This window comes from Chiloscyllium punctatum, chromosome 33, assembly GCF_047496795.1.
Source record: "Chiloscyllium punctatum isolate Juve2018m chromosome 33, sChiPun1.3, whole genome shotgun sequence".
Classification (NCBI taxonomy): domain Eukaryota; kingdom Metazoa; phylum Chordata; class Chondrichthyes; order Orectolobiformes; family Hemiscylliidae; genus Chiloscyllium; species Chiloscyllium punctatum.
Window position 1 is genome coordinate 66,164,184 of NC_092771.1, and position 17,722 is coordinate 66,181,905.

General features: G+C 34.1%; 1 protein-coding gene across 1 annotated transcript in view; it reads right to left on the reverse strand.

Annotated features, from left to right (window-relative positions):
• The window catches only part of LOC140458563 (uncharacterized), a 183,786-nt gene that overhangs the window by 134,378 nt on the left and 31,686 nt on the right, over positions 1–17,722 (reverse strand). The gene's annotated exons all lie outside the window — the stretch shown is intronic.

The window sequence follows — 17,722 nt, forward strand, 5'->3', positions numbered from 1 at the left end:
AGAATGCAAATTCTGGCATGATGACATGAAAAGACATTAGACATTCAGTGAACATTGATCAGAAATGGTTTATCATTCAAAATTCTCAGATCTTCAAGATTTCTATACTTGGTTTCTCTACTTTTCTTCTGGAGAAATATAATATATAACAAGAACAAATTCTGCATTGTATTTAATTCATGCAATTTTTCATATCATCAATATTTAGACATTTGAGTCAATTATAATGAAAATAAGTCAATAAGGAAGATTTATTTTCACAGAAGCATACAGTCAAGAGCATTTATCAATGTATTTGTTTCAATATTGTCTCTGAATAAACGGATAAATATGCTTAATGGGGATCTGTTGACAATGTAATGAACCACAATATCATTATTATCATACTTTTTGGATTGGAAATCTATCAGAAAAAAATTCCTATATTCAGGACTTGCTTCATCTTGATACATGTTACACGTAGTATTCTCAGTCAAAACGTGTCATCATGGGTCTGGGAAAGATGTAGTGTGTAAATTATAATAAGGTGTCTCCTCCATATGTTTGGATCTGGTGAGACTGTGATGTTTGCTATGATTATTCATCCTGAGAACAATAAGGTACGTACAAAGTGTTTTTCACCAAACAGTAATTAGGTGATCTTGAAGACCATTACAAGTACTTTGATTTCAATAATGTTGAGCAGATTTCCATGATCTGGGAAATGTTTCACAACATTTTACCAAAATTCTGGATTCTAAGCATTCAATGGGTTTCGTGCAAACACCCTTCACTTGTCGTCATTCTCAAGTGAGGTGTCTGATGCTCAGGCACTGGCTGGAAGTCAAGGTGCCAGGAAGTCTGCTTCAACCACTCCAAAACACAGCTCTTGGTCTGGTTGTAACAGGATCTACCGAACCTTTGTGAGCTCTTTGACCGGGATTTCCACTGTTTTCTGGAGCTGATCATTTTGTCTACTGTTTCCTTTAGTTTGACCTTTTTAGCTCTGATTTCCCCAGCTGTAGGAATATTTAGAATGTTCAATTATGGGCCACAGGTCACTTGACCTTAGCAGACAGATAAAATATGGTTCACTTATTGTTGTAATAACGAATTGAGAATGAATCTTTGCATTTTAATAGTAAAATGTTTCAATTTTATCAGTGGTTTACAATGACATTGATTAGATAGTCATTAAGAGAGATCAACTGACAATTATAAGCTAATTGCAGGATTATTGAATTGAAAAAGGATACAGACGTACAGAGATATTTTTGGAAGGCATTGCTTTTTCATTCTAATATCTTTGTTGTTCAAGAAGTCTATGTAGCTGTTCATTGGTTCTCTTGTCCAGATGCTAATTTATAATTCATATCGCTTTTATTGTGCCCAGAGTTTTGAGATTTGTATCAGATTAAGAAGAAAACGAGGAGCTATTAAAACGAGAACTTGAGTGAATAGAAAGCACAGTAAATTTAAATTACAGAGGAAACAGAGAGTATTTTCTCCAAATAAGCAAATATTTTTCATGTCGAAAGTGTGGTGGTGGAAAAGCACAGCAGACCAGGCAGCATCCATGGAGCCGGACATTCCCGATGAAGGCTTATTCCTGAAACATGGTTTCTCCTGCTCCTCAGATGCTGCCTGACATTCTGTGCTATTCCAGCACCACATTCTTGACTCTGATCTTCAGCATCTGCTTTCCTCACTTTCTCCAAATATTTGTAATGGACATGAACTGAAATTGTTAGCCTTGGCAGTTGAACAAAACCAAATTTACACTTTTTTGTGCAATATTTGGACTGAAAATTGTTTGTGATCATGCAACACATTAGGACATATGAACACCTCTTCCGTTAGAATCCTTTGCCATTCATAATAAAGAATAACCACTGCTTTGAACAACCAGTATCGTGTGTAATTACTGAACTGAAATACCAGAGGACAACTTCTGCATTTATTGGACGGAATGATAACCAGATCCTTACTGTGGCAGTGGGGATTGATCTCAGGAACAATCAGATAGTTATTCTGATTATTCCACTGAACAGTAATTAGATGGTCATGAAGACCTTTGTGTGGCCTCGTGTTTAGTGTTTTGTGTGAGCAATGATTTAAAAAATATTGAGATATTTTACAAGATTTAGGAACACTGATAATCAAGTGTTAAAGGTATTAACTAAAGTCAACTTTTAAAAAGTTAGAATTGCTTAGAGAAACGCAATTAAACTATTGTAGAATCCATGTTAGCACAGTGTGGTAACAGGTCATTTCGTTGAAAAAAATGACCCTACAAAGAATAACCCATCCAAACACTTTCCCAACCATATTCCTCGACATTTACTGCTGACTAACATACACATCCCTGAACACAATGTGCAATTTAGCATGGCCAGCTCACCTAACCTGCACGTCTTTGGATTGTTGGAGGAAACCACAGCAAAGTCACATAGGCTTGGGGAGAATGGGTAAAGTACACAAAGACAGTCACCGAGGATGGGATCAAACCGAGATCCCTGGCACTGTGAGGCAGCATTGTTAATGACTGAGCCACTGTGCAACTACATGCAATAAGTAAAATCAGTGAGAGGTATGCAAAGACAAATTTCAAATAAACACCCTCCGCTATTGTCAAAGCACGTAAAATTTACATTCAATACGAATAGATGAATGGAAAACAAAAAAAACTCCAACAATTCACGAATGAAAAATAATTAGAAATTTAATTTGATCAAAGGTCATTCCAATATTTAGATGAATTGCATTTTTAAATAACAAATGTAGGTAATTAGCTGACTAATGAATAATTGGAAGTGGCATATGTTTACTTTACAGATGAAGAAAGCGACTTGTTTTCCACCCTTGTAACACAGCAGAATAACAATGTGAATGTCCGAAATGTTTGAATCAAGCTCTTTTCGAACAAAAAAACTAATCACTTACGATCACTTAGCTTTTTACCTTTAAGACCGCAACATTCTCAAATATTTTTCAGGAATTTAGAACCAGCAGAACTATTTAATTTATTTTCTTGGGAATCCGAAAAAGAGAATAAACAGCAGATACTGTGAAGAAGTCATTCAATGCGAACATTCAACTGAAGACAACATTCCTTCTTTCTAAAAATGTTTAATTTTCAAAAATTCTAAATTTATTGTCATTGTTTAATGAAACAATAAAGAGATGCTGATGCTTTTTCATTGGATTTTGTTGCATGAAAAATGCTTAAGTCTTAAGTGTTAGCATTGAAGTGAAATATATTTACATTAATACAACTATGTTTCAACAGGTAAAATAAATATTGATTGTTACAATGATTGAGAGATTGTACACTGCAATACATATGAAGAATTAACATGATTCAATATTTCAAAAGCACTTTACTGTGATGTCGATTGAATATTTATTAAGATCAGTGAACTAAGGAATAAAACATAGTAGCTAGGTTTATGTATTAAAGAAAAATGAGACATTCAGTGATTATTGAACAAAATTCTTTTCTGAACTCAAAAATATATGCAATATACAAATTGCGAATTTCTTTCCACTGGATTCCTTGTAGAGATGTACGTTGATTAATATTATAATCAAAGTGTCAGAATTAGGAAGAGAATTAATAGATCATGAAAATAAATAAACAATGAAGTCACTGCTGGGTGGTATATGAAGCGATTGTAATAATTGTGTCATTATTCTACAACGATGAATAATGTTGGAATTGAAACAACAAAAAATTCAACACTTCATTTCTTACAATGCAATGAAAGCAATAATCATTTTGTAGCATGCATGTTTGGAAAAAGCAGTCTTTTAATATGACATACAGTGAACACTAACCTTTTTGCAAAACTGGAAGAAGTTCATAAATTCAAAATGTAGCGTTTGTTGAATTTGCAACAAAAATGGTTATAATTTGAATTATCTTTTGCACACACACAACAGAAGAGGAGCTTAAAGATTGTTAGAATATTTTTTTTAAATGTTTCCAGTGTTATTGTATTACAGTCAATATCCATGATAAATTAGAATTATTGGTTTAAACAACATAAATTGTCATTAATGACTGAACTGAAATATAAGATATCAAATGCACTTACTGCATGGACTAGTAAACAAATGCTTACTGTTGTCATTAGTCTCAGGAACAATAAGATACTCAGGTTATTCCACTGAACAGTAATTAGCTGATGATGAATATCTTTGTGTCGCTTTATGTGCACTGTTTTGTGTGGACATTGACATCAAGAAAATTGAGATATTTACATGAATTAGGAATAGATTGGTAATTGGGTGTTAAGGATCTTATTTAAGATTAGACTTTTTAAATAGTTAATATAATTGCTGAGCAAAACACACTTCAGACATCATGCAATAAATGAGATAAGTGATTGTGAGAAACAAAGTTCAGTCACTTCAATAACTTCAGTCCGGAACAAGACCTGAATCAGTAGTATCGTTTATTACGCTGTTGCAAGAGGGGTGTGGTGTCCACTGTCCACAAGGCACACACACACACTGAATTTAACGAGTACACAATATTTATGTAATTCGTTTCTCTTCCCTCCTCCCATTGCTCCTTCACTGTTTACAACTATTTCTAATCTAAACCGGCGGTTTATCTCTGAACTCATCCAGCCTCATCCCTGACAAAATGTTTACCTCTGGCCTCATAAGGCCATTTGACCACCTCCCTCTGTGGTCTTATTGTTATTTATCCTTCTTCACTGCCATCTATTTCCGTGCTAACCACAGCATAATTTCTTTTTATTCTTTATTTACACCGAGCCTTATGACCTTTTGATGGTGTTTTTTTTGTTCCTGCTGAAGCGGGAAACAGATGCTTGTAACTGTTTGTACAGCCATATCTAGCTTAACCTACACCCCCCTCCCCTCATAGCACCTTAACTATTGGTCTATAACATCTACCATTATTTGCAGACACATTTCATTCTTATATGCACATTTTAGCTAATTCAAAAGCAATAATATATTTCGTTCACATAGTTTTCATTCTTGTTAACTCAGCTCTTGGCTGAAACAATTATACATTGGTGTGAGTTCATTTCCCTTGAATACACAATTATGATTGCAGAAGTAACACTGCTTTATACATATCCCACAGTTATAAATATGCAAAGTCAAATTTCAAATGAATGCACTTGGATATTTTCACAGCAGTTTAATCTCACATTCAATATAAATAGGTGAGTGTAAAATGAAAAACAAATTTCACACAATTCATAAACATCAATAATTTAAAAATGATAAATAAAAAGAATTGGCATTTGTTTATTTGACTGAACAAGAAATGTACTTTTTCTCCTCATTTTTATAGCACTGGAGCATCAAGTTCTATGTACTGTTTGAACTCAGCTCTTCAGAACAAAAGAAAATAAATTAATATCATTACTTTGTATATTTCATCTGTATGACTGCAATATTCTCGAATATTTTTCAACGAGTATTGATGGAGTGGAATTAGATACATTCTGCTATTAGTGACCTGAAGAAAATAAATTGCAAATACTGTGATTTTTGGAATGAACAACAGATGGAAGCATATCTAATATTGAATTGAAAGGCAATTCATTTGATTCTTAGATATTTTCTAATCAACATTCAGAGCTGCTCTGGCACATCTCTGTGCAAGATGGGAATTGAAACTGTGCCTCCTGGTCTGGTAACCGAGATACTATCAGAGCTGCACAACATTCCTTCATAATGTTCCCAACCAGGCTGGGCAAGTCTATAATCACATGCTCACTGTGGTTACTCAAGTGAAAAATAATCAGATGTTCATTGTGATAATAGGATTGGAATTAAATGGATGGATCCTGTGTGTAATGTACTTAAAATTAAATAGTAATTTACAATGATGATGGGAGTTAACAGATGTCTTAATTAAATATGATTTTTATGATAATTTGTGGAATGACAACTTGACAGATTTGTGTGATTACTGTAAATTGATAAATAAAAATGAACACAATCATTCTACATGTTCATAATAGTTTCTCATTTTATAAAATGCAACGTAATTTTTTTTTTGTTCTACACGTAAATTGGAACAAAATGATGACTTGGTCAGTCAATGTTATTATTCAGCTGAAGACAACTTTCATGGTTTCTGAAAATGTCTGATTTCTAAGAAGTCACCATTTCCTGTGATTGTTTAATGAAACAAGAAAGATGTCAATCCTTTTTTTGTGTACTTCAAAAAAATTCATCGGAATTTAAATAATTGTGCACAAGAAAAATATTCAACTATTATTGTGATTAGAAGCACAATAAATGTTAACATTGAAGTGAATTACAATCAAATCATTTCAGAAGTGTTTCCAAGTTTAAAATGAAAAGCAATATTCACAATGATTGAGAGATTCTACATTGCTAAGTTCTTGCAATAGTTATTACATGGAACCATAATTCCACACTTACATCCTTTGCCAAATTGAACAATTATTTGATATTAGCAACAAATTGATTTTAAAACTACTATTAATGAATTTAAGAATAATGAGGTATCTCATCTTACTATTCCACTGAGTAATGTGCAGAAATGAAGAGAAATATTGCAGTGTAAAGTAACTGGTGTTCTCTGAATATCAATGACTGTGATGACTGTGATCTTTCAAATGAGCCAAAGTCAGATATTTACAAAGGATGTCGCAAGGGCAGTTATTGGTCTTTTCTGGGTGTATTGGCCCGACCAAACAGGTTTTTATATTGTAGCATTTACAACAAGAAATATGGAAAATATTAATAACACATTAACTTAGACTTCGTAACAAGCACAAAGTGCTGTGTAATTATTGTAATTGTTAATTGTTTCTAGAATATTGATAGATAAATTAACTTAATATTTTGAAAGCACTTTGCTCTGACATCGATTGCGTCATAATTAAGATTGATAAACAGAAAATTAATATATAAAAAGTCGCTTTAATAATTCTAAAAAATACTCAGCAACAATTGACACAGTTCAACATTGGGTTTTTTTGTTGAGTCATGTTTGTTTTTTTTATATTTTTATCGTGATAAATGTTAAGACATCTATGTCAGAATAAGGAAGAAAATAATTAGACCGGGAAAGTGAGTCCTATTGTGAACAAAAGGTCAAATAAATGACATTTGGTACAGAAATTTATTTTGCACAAAATGACTGATAATTACGTGATTATTGTTCATTGACAACTAATGCTGGAAGTAAAAGAAACAGATTCGAACATTTCCAAAGCAGGTTTTTTTTCTTATAATGAAATTAAAATACAAATCATTTTGTATTGATTTGAAAAAGTGTCATTTAATGTGATATTTGAGATGAAGAATTGTTCTTTTTTCCCCAGTGTAGTCTTTTCAATAACTTAAAATTTAGTGTCATTTGAGCTAAAGTACAGATGGGTGTACCTGCATTGTTTTCTTGCACACAAAAGAAGTAAAGTCAACAAAATTTTTAAGTTTCGTAGAGTTACTTCGCAAAATGCATTGAAGCTATCGTGCATGAAGTGAGATAAGTGAGAGAGAGAGACAAATTAAATGCTCAAATGAACACGTCGATATTTTGAAAGCATATCAATCTTATGAATTATGAATTGGTGGATGGAAATTAAAAACAAATTCCTGACAATTCAAGAATGAATAGTGATAAGAAATTTAATTTGTTCAAAGCACATAACAATATTTAGATGAATTGCAATATTTAGTTACAATTGTAGGTGATCAACTGACCAATGAATAATATGAAGTTGCATTTGGTTATTTTGCTGAAGAGGAATTTTGACTGTTTATTTTTTCATTTTTATAATACTGGAGAATAAGGATTTATGTGCTTGAAATGTCTGAACTAGGTTCTTTCAAACAGAGGAAAAAAAATCAGTGAGTATCATTTCTTAGACTCTTCCAACTTTAAGAATGCAACATTTTCAATTACTTTTTCAAGGAATGTTGAATTAGCAGATATGATACGTTTTATTAGTGACCTGAAGAAAATAAGTAGTAGATATGGTGATGATTGAAATGCACAGCAGATTGAAGTATATTTCATGTGGTTTTAAATACAGTTCAATCTATGCCAGGTATTTTCTCATGAATATTTGGAGCTGCTCTTACACATCTCTGCTGAAGGTGGGAATTGAAATCATTCCTCCTGATCTTGTCGTAGAGACACTGTCAGAGCTCCACACGGATCCTTCATAATGTCCCCACCCCCGGAAGGGTAGGACCATAGTCACATGCTTACTGTGGCAACACAAATGAAAACGAATCAGATGTTTATTGTAATAATTTGTATGGGAATTAATTACATATTTTCTGTGTGTAATGAACTGACAAAATGAATTAGTAATTTACAGTAAAGTTGTTAAAAAGCAATAATGACTTCAATTAAATATGAATCTCATGAAGATCCATGATAGGGAAAAAAGCCTAATCATTTGATCATTGTACACTGATGAACAAAAATCAATAAAATAGTTCCATATGTTCAAAGCAATTTTTCACAGAATGACAAGAAAATTAAAATGCTTTTGCAACATAAATGAATAGGAAAATAAATGAATTAGTCACACAATACGACTATTCATCTGAAGACAACTTCCCTTCTTTCCCAAAATGTTCAAATTCCCAAAGTTCAAAATGTACTGTGACTATTTCATGGAACAATAGAGATGTTAGCTCCTTTTGTTGTACTTCAAAACGTCACAAGAATTTTAAATTATTTTGTTCCATGAAAAATGATTAACTTGTATCGTGTTTATAAATACAGTAAATGTTAACGTGTAAGCGAAACATAATTAAATCAATTCAACTTTTGCTAGGGTTAAAATAAAAATTGATATTTACAACACACACTGCAAATCTTTACATTATTTCATGCATGAGCCATAATTCCACAGATATACCCTGAACTATATTGAACAATGATCAGATAATAGCAGCAATTGGATTGTCAAAATTCTATCAGTTAATTTAAGAATACTGAGAAATCTTAGTTGATTATTTCACTGAACAATGTGGAGAAATGACCAGGAATTATTCTAATGAAAAGTAATTACAGTTTTCTGAACGCTTCAGGCTGAGGTTACCGTGATCATTCAAATGAGCAATCATCAAATATTTACAATGAGGCATTGAATGTGAAGTCATTGGTTCCATTATAGGATCGTTCAGCTGAACATTAAATTGATTTATATATTGTAGGGTTCGTACTCAGAAACAATTGATGCAATTAAAATGCGACTCTCACTATATTTGATAGAAAGATTAACTCCAATAATTGTGCAATTATCGTAATGGCAGTGACTGGAAAAATAACATTATAATCTGAAAAAATAAATTGATTTAATATTCTAAGAGCACTTTGCTGTGATGATTATTGGATATTAATTAAGATCGATAAACTGAGGAATACAATATAATGGCAAGCTTTATGGATTCACAAAAATGATCCATTCAGTTATTATTCAGCAGAATTGTTTTTGGGTCAGACATGCAGGATTACAAGAATGATATGTTACCATCCATTGGTTTGCTTCATGAGACGTTCTTTTAATTTATATACTTTTGATCATGACCAATGTTTCGACATTCCTGTCAGAAGTAGGAAGTTAATAAGTAGATAGTGAAAGTGCGTATGACAGTGAACGGAAGATACAGGGAACTTCCATAATTTTATGATGATTGTACATTGATAAATAACTTCGGAGTAAAAAAAGTAAATCAACATGTTCAAAGCAGTTTTTTTGCTAATAACAAATTGAAAATTAAAATAATCCTTCTGCAGTGCACATGATTTGAAAACGCATCAGTCACCAGTCACAAAAAACATCGGCGCGAGACAATAAGACCCTTATGAAGGGTATTCTACTCAACAGGAATTCGAGGACCTTGAACATCTTCATGTCGTTCTTGCAAAGAACACTCTTATTATTCCTAAAGTTTTATTACCATAAATATTTCAACATTTGTATCAGAACTAGGAAGAAAATGAGAAGGGATTCACATGAGTATTTTCGTGAGTGAAAGTCAAAATAAATTTACAGTGCCATCTTTCATTATTTTCTCTGAATAAGCAGATAAAGATTTTTAAGGTGCAAGCTCAAAACGTTTTCACCTACTGGTTGTACTAAGCCAAAATACATCATTTTATTTTGCGATACTTCAACTGGATTGGAAATCTGCTATGTATGCTGACGTAAGCGTCCTCGCTCATTTGTAATAAAGCATTGTTATTGGTTTTAGTGAAATATTTCGTGTGCAATTACTGAAGTGAAATGTAAGAAATCAAGTGCATTTATTGGATGGAACTGCTCACCAAATGTTTATTGTGGTTCTTGTTCTCAGAAACAATAAGATACTTACTCAGGTTTTTCTCTGGAGCAGTAATTAGATGACCAGGAAGACATTTGTGTAGCTTTGTGTGCTGTGTTCAGTGAGCATTTTTTTTCAATTACAACTATATTTTAAGAATATAGGAAGGGATTAATAATCGTGTATTAAAGATCTTAATTAAAGTCATATTTTCTTTTAAAAATTACGAAATTCCTTTGTGCAACAATAATTTGGAGATCTCGGTATTGGACTAGGGTGGACAAAGTTAAAAATCACATGACACCAGGTTATAGTCCAACAGGTTTATTTATAAGCACTAGCTTTAAAGGCTATTGCTCTGCATCAGGTGATCTGGTCTCTTAGGAGAGACACTACTAGAGATACACAAGTGCCTTTCATTATCGTCCCAGCAAGGAAGGGTGGGATTATAATCAATTGGGATTACTCAAATGAAAATTAACCAGTGTTCATTCCGATAATTGGGCTGGGAATTAATTAGACTGTTTCTGTGTAATGGACTGAGAATGAACTAGTAATTCACGATAATAATGGTACTAAGCACATATGCTCTTACTTACAAATTAATGTCAGAATAATTGGAAGAAAGATAAATCGACATATCATGAGCTTATAGTAAATTCATAAAAAATACAACTGTTGAATACGTTTAAAGCAGTTTTTCTTATAAAGAAAAAGATAATGAGAATGTTTAGCAGTCGGACGGAATCAGAAGAAAAGGTCATTCACTGTGACTATTCAGCTGCAGACATCTTCTCTTCCTTCCAAAAATGTATAACTTGCAACAATTCCAAATGTATTCTGATTGATAAAGGAAAGAGCAAACACCTGTAAATTCTATTTTTTTGTTTACAAAAAAGTCACAAATTTAAATAATCTTACTGTGATCAGAATTACAATAAATCTTTGTGTTGAAGAAAAATATAATCAAATCAAATCAAAATATACATCGATATTCACAATAATTGGCAGAGTGAACACTGCAATATCTTTCCATCAGTTGATGTACTGAGCCATATTTCCACTATTCTATCCCTGACTGGATTGATCAATGGTTAGATATTAGCAATAACTAAATTATTAATATGCTGTCAGTGAACTGAATATTAATGAGAAACTTCACATTGCCGTTTTTATTGTAGTATTGGCAGTAATAATCAATGGATTAAATTATGATGCGCATCACACCTTACTGAATATTATCAAATTTTCTAACAGGTTTCTAGTCCAATCTTCAATTTAAAAAGGGTAATTTTGGCTCAGCACATCAGTAACTGCAAACATTTTCAACACATCTCCAAAGTTATTAATCCTATAATTCAAAAAAAAATCAAAAAGTTGCCTCTGTAAATGTCATTGACTCTTTCTTTAGATTATAGTCAAGTTCGTTCTCTACTTATTTTCTTCCTATTTCTAACACCAGTGGCTAAATATTGATTAGATTAAATGTCATATGAGTGAGGTATTAGTTTTCTCTGAAAGATCTGTGCAGCACAGGAATGGGTCCTTTGGCCCATAACGTTGTGCTGAACATAATGCAAAAGAAACTCATCCCTTCTGCCTATCCTTGGTCCATATCCATCCAAATTATCTAAATGAACATTAAATAGCCTTCATGTATCTGCCTCCACCACCAAGCCTTGAAGTTCATTCCAGACACCTACCACTCCCTGTGTAAAAAGTAAATGCCCCTCACATGCCCCTTGAACTTCCCCCCACAACCTTAAATTCATGCCTCATAGTTTTGACAGTTCAACTCTGGGGAGAAACTTCCTGACTGACAAACCTACCAATGTATCTCATGATTGCACAGACTTCAATCAATTCTTCCCCTCAGCCACCACCACTCCACAAAAAAGCAGCCTCTCCAAATCCAGGCAGCATCCTGGTAAACACCCTCTGTGCCATCTCCAAAGCCTCCATACCCTTCCTGAAATGTGGCGAACAGAAGTGAATACAATAATTTAAGTATGCCTTAACCAAAGTCTCACAAAGTTGCAAAATGATATCCTGACTCTTGTAACCAGTTCCCTGACCAATAAAGGCAAGCATGCCATTTGCCACGCTTTCTACTTGCATGGAGACTTTCAGGGAGCCATGGTCTTGAACGCCAACATCCCTTTGAACAACAAAGCTGTTCAGGATCCTGCCATTAACTATCTACATTTCCTTAATATTTGAGCTCCCAAAGTGAGACACCTCACACTTGTATGGATTAAGCTTTCCCTTTAATTTCTCTGGCCATAGCTGCAGTTTATCTTTTTCCTGCTGCATTCTTTGACAACCTTCTATATTATTCATAACTGCACTGAACTTTGTATCATCTGCAAGCTTATTAACTCACCCAATTAGGTTTTAATTCATGTCACTTCTATATATTTGTATCGTAACCAGAAGGGTTCCAGTACAGATCCCTGTGGAAAAAAGACAGAAAATGAGGGAAATTTCTTGAATAAATGTGTTTTTTTAATGACAAAACAATTCTGATGAATAATCTCTGAAGTTGTGATTTTTGTTTTAAATTAACCCAATATTTTAATTCTCAGTTTACTGATCTTAATGAATATCCAGTACAAACTGCTTTGAATATATTGAATCATTTTAAGTGTTGATTTCTAACATTAATTATTATTTGATTGTCATTTCAATTCTCACACCATCATGAGATTCACATTTTAGTTGAATCCATTATTTCTTAGTGCCAGTATCACAATGAAATATTAACATTCTTTTCAGGTCAACACACCTGCAATCAACCAGAGTTTTCTCACCCAACACTCATAGTAACTATCTCATTCTCTTTCATTTGAATTCTCGTATTAATGGAAGAATTATTAATCAGCCTTATCAATTAAGAGATGGCTAATTATTTTTCACTTCAATATTTCAGTTTTTTTCAGATATACTGCACAATTACATTGCAATAAGGATTTTCTTATCAACCTTAAATTTGGTTTCAGCCATTTTAAAACTAATTATTGCTAATGTCTAACTGGTAATCAATGTTTAAATGCAATATATCCAGCTGTCGATGTGGAACAATGGCTCAATACATCAACTGACAAACAATATTGCACTCTGCAATCTCTTAATCTGAGCAAAATAATTTTCAGTGTGGAAGCTTAGTTAGATTGAATTGGCTGTGAGCAAAAATACATTTTGAGGAAGGGTCACTGGCCCCAAAGTATTAACACTGAATGCTTCCCACAGATGCTGCCAGACCTCCTGTGTTGGTTTCCAGCAATTACTGATTTTGTTTCTGAGTTCCAGCATCCACAGTTTTTTGCGTTTTTGTACTGATTGTATATCACTTCAATGCTAACATTTCTATATTTCTGATTATTATAAAAGAGCTAACTATTTTTCACATTAAACATTATGTAAATTTCATGTGTTTCTTGTGTACACAAACCTGAATTAACAAATGTTTGATCTATTCTTTTACAATAAATCTTGAATTCATAGAAATCACAATTCTGTGAAACTGAGGAAAGTTGTCTTTCGCTGAGAAGTCACCTTGAATGGCGAATGCTTTATTTCCAATTCATGTGCAATACAAAGCAGGTCAATGTTAATTTATGTATATAAATAACTGCTTCAAACATATTGAATTATTTGATTATCATGAGACTTATATTTATTTAAGATTATTGTCGCTTCATTCCGTCATTATTAGAAATTAGGAATTCTTTTTATCCATTACACACTGGAAGTGTCTAATATAATCCTAGTCCAATTATCACGATAAATATCTGAGCAGTTTTCCCTGTGAGTAACCACAGTAAGTATGTGATTATAGTCCTGCCTTTCCTGCACGGGAACATTATGGAGGGCTCTGGTAATGTCTGTACCAATAGACCATGAGGCAGGCGTTCAATTCCTACCTTAAACAGAGATGTGTCAAAGCACCTCAGAGTTGATTAGAAAATATCTAAGTGTCAATTGAATTACTTTTCAGTCCAACATTTTCTCAACTTGCATCTGTTGTTGATTATAATGATCACAATATCTTGAATTTATTTGCTTCAGGTCACTGATTTAAGTATGAATGTTATTAAGGCGAGGGGGAAAGTTTTAAAAGGGATCTGAGGGGCAACTCTTTTCACAATGCGTGTTTGGCATATTGAGATGAGCTGTGACAGGAAAGTCAGGGGTTGGTACAATTACAACATCTAAAAGACTTTCGGACAGTTACGTGGATAGAAAACATCCAGAGGGATATGGGACAAACACAGGAAAATGGGACTAGTTTAGTTTCGGAAACCTGGCCGGAATGCCAAGTTGGGCTGAATGGCCTGTTTCCGTGCTGTATCAGTCTAACTTTCTACAATTCAAACTTGACTGTGATGGGGAAAGGAAAGCAAACAACGGGTATTAATTCTTTTTTGTGTCCATAAAAAAGTGACATGAATTTTAAATAATTGTGTCACATGAAATAGTTCACTCTTATTGTGATTAGAAATACAATGAATGCGAGCATTAAAGTGAAATATAATTGAATTAATTCAACTATGTTTCCATGGTTAAAATAAAAATTGATTTTCACAATGATTGTGAGTTTATACACTGCAATATATTCACATCAGTTCACATACTGAGCTATTTTTGCACATTTATACCCCTTACTGAACAATAGTTACATATTAGCAACACATAGATTTTTGAAAATATATCAGTGCACTTAAAAGAAGGAGATATTTAATGTTGCTATGTGACTGTGCCGTGTGTAGACATGAACAGCAATCATTGCAGTGAAAAGTAATTACAGTTCTCTGAATTTATAGGGCTGAGATTACTGTGATTATTCAAATGAGCAAAAGTCAGTTTTCAAAGCATGCTGGATGCAAAATCATTGGTTCCATTGTGGGATACTTGACCTGAATACAATAGTATTGTTACAATGGATTAAATGAAACAATGGATTAAATTAAAATATGGATCTGACTATACATGTTAGAAAGACAAACAAATTATTCTGTAATTATTATAAGGATAATGAATTCATAATAAATGTTGTAATCAGAATAAATAAGTTGACTCAACATTTTAAAAACACTTTGCTCTGATGTTGATTAGACATCAGTAAGATCTGTAAACTGAAGACTAAAATATAACAGCTGGATTGATGGATTGAGGACAATAAATGAGCCATCCAGTAATGATTGAAAAGAAATGACTTTTACTCAAAATGCAGAAAATACAGAAGTAATGTATTTCATTCAATTAGTTTACAGGTAGAAACGTATGTTTTTAAATTATTTAATTTTATCCTGATCGATGTTCAAACATCTGCGTCTGAATTAGGAAGAAAATTATGAGACAATGAAAGTTAATATCAGAGTGGCCACAAGATACAGTCCATGACATTTGATAGAAAAAGGAATTTGAATAATTTTGTAATTATTGAACATTGTTAACCAATTAACTCCTCAGGTACTGAAGCAGTCCAACCCCAAGAACAACAAGATCTGGACAATATCCAGGTTTGGGTTGACAAGGGGCAAGTAACATACATCCCACACAAATGCAGGCTGCGACCATCACGTATAAGAAATGACCTAACCACCATCACTTGACATTCAATGCTGTTACCATTACTGAACACCCACTATCAACATTATCCTGGGGATAATCATTGATCAGAAACTGAATTGGTCTCACCACACAAACACAGTGGCTACAAGAGTAATTCAACTCCTGGCTCCTGAAAGCCTGCCCAACAGCTACCAGGCACAAGTCAGGAGTGTGATGGAATACTCCCCACTTGCCTGGATTAGTGCAACCCTAACAACATTCAAGGAACCCATGGCCACTTCCATCTCGAAGGACAAAGACAGCAGCTAGATGGAAATACAACTACCTTCAAGTTCCCCTCCAAGGTACTAACCCACACTGACTTGGGAATATATTGCCATTCCTTCACTGTGGGTGGGTGAATGTCCTGGAAATCCCCACCCCAATGGTATTGTGGGTCAACCCACAGCAGGTAGACTGCAGCGGTTCAAGAAGACAGCTCAGCACCAATTTCTCAAGGGTAACTAGGGACAGGCAATAAATTCTGGGCCCAGCCAGTGACAACCAAATCACATCAAATAAATATTAAAATAATGTCTGCAAGATCAAAACAGCTCCAACTCTGTCCTAGCTGCAATCTCTGCCTCTTCTTATTGACAAAGATAAAAGGTTACCTTGCTCAACTTTCTCATCAGTACAGTATTCACCCCAGCCCTCTTTTATACCAACCAGAAGCATTTCCATCACCAGCAGCAACTCCGCTTAAAATATTTTGTCAGTAACTTTTCATTAACTGGTTACTTCAATTACAATGCAATCTCTACAAACAGACCAAGTACCTTTTCGGCGACAACAAATTTTCTAGCAACTTTTCTTGATCTGTCTCTGCCATTCTTTTTGGTTATATGAGGTAGGGAGGGATTGGATCACCACAGTGATGTAAGATATATGTAACACAGTGAGACAGGAAAGCTAGTATGACTCACGTTGACTCTTAGACCCCACACAGTGGGACAACACATTCACTGCATAATAAACACAACACAACATTTCAACCCGGTGTGACAGTAATAAAATGTGGATCGGTTGGACAGGCTGGGTTTGTTTCAGACGGAGTTTGGGAGAGTGAGGGGTGACATGACTGAAGTGTCTAAGATCCTGAATGGTTTGTTAAGGAGGAGGTGGAAAGGATGTTTCCTCTTGTGGGTCATACGTGAACTCTCGAGAGAACTGCTTTAAAATTAGATTCACCCTTTCAGGACAGAGATGAGGAGATTTATTTCCTCTCAGAGGCCTGTGCAACTTTGGAACTCTCTGCCCCAGAAGGTGGGCTCACTGAGTATTTTAAGATACAGGTTGATAGGTTCTTGTTAAGGGACGTTGGGGGAAGATGGAACACAAATCACTAATAGATCAGGCCTGGCCTTATTGAATGATGGAGTGGACTTGAGGGGCTGAAACTTCACCTTCTGCTTCTTTCTCACATGACACAGGACTAAGAGCTTTGTTGAAAATTCATTCACTGGATGTCGGTGCCACTGGCTATGGGCAGCATTTATTACCCAGAGGGCAGGTAAGAGTCAACCACATTGCTGTGGGTCAGGGGTCACATGTAGACTAGATCAGGTAAGGATGGCAGCTTCATTCCCTAAAGGACATCAGTGACCGAGTTGGATGTTTCCTGACAATCGAGAATAATTTCATCAATAGACTCATAATTCTAGATGATTATTGAATACAAACTGCTGAAACTGACTGACCACGTGGCTGTCAGTGAATCCAACACAAGTGAATGGAAACATTGCTCAGAGTCTGGTTCTGGAACATTCAATACAACCAGGAAATGGAAAGTGAATACTTAGCTGAAAACAAGACCACTGCT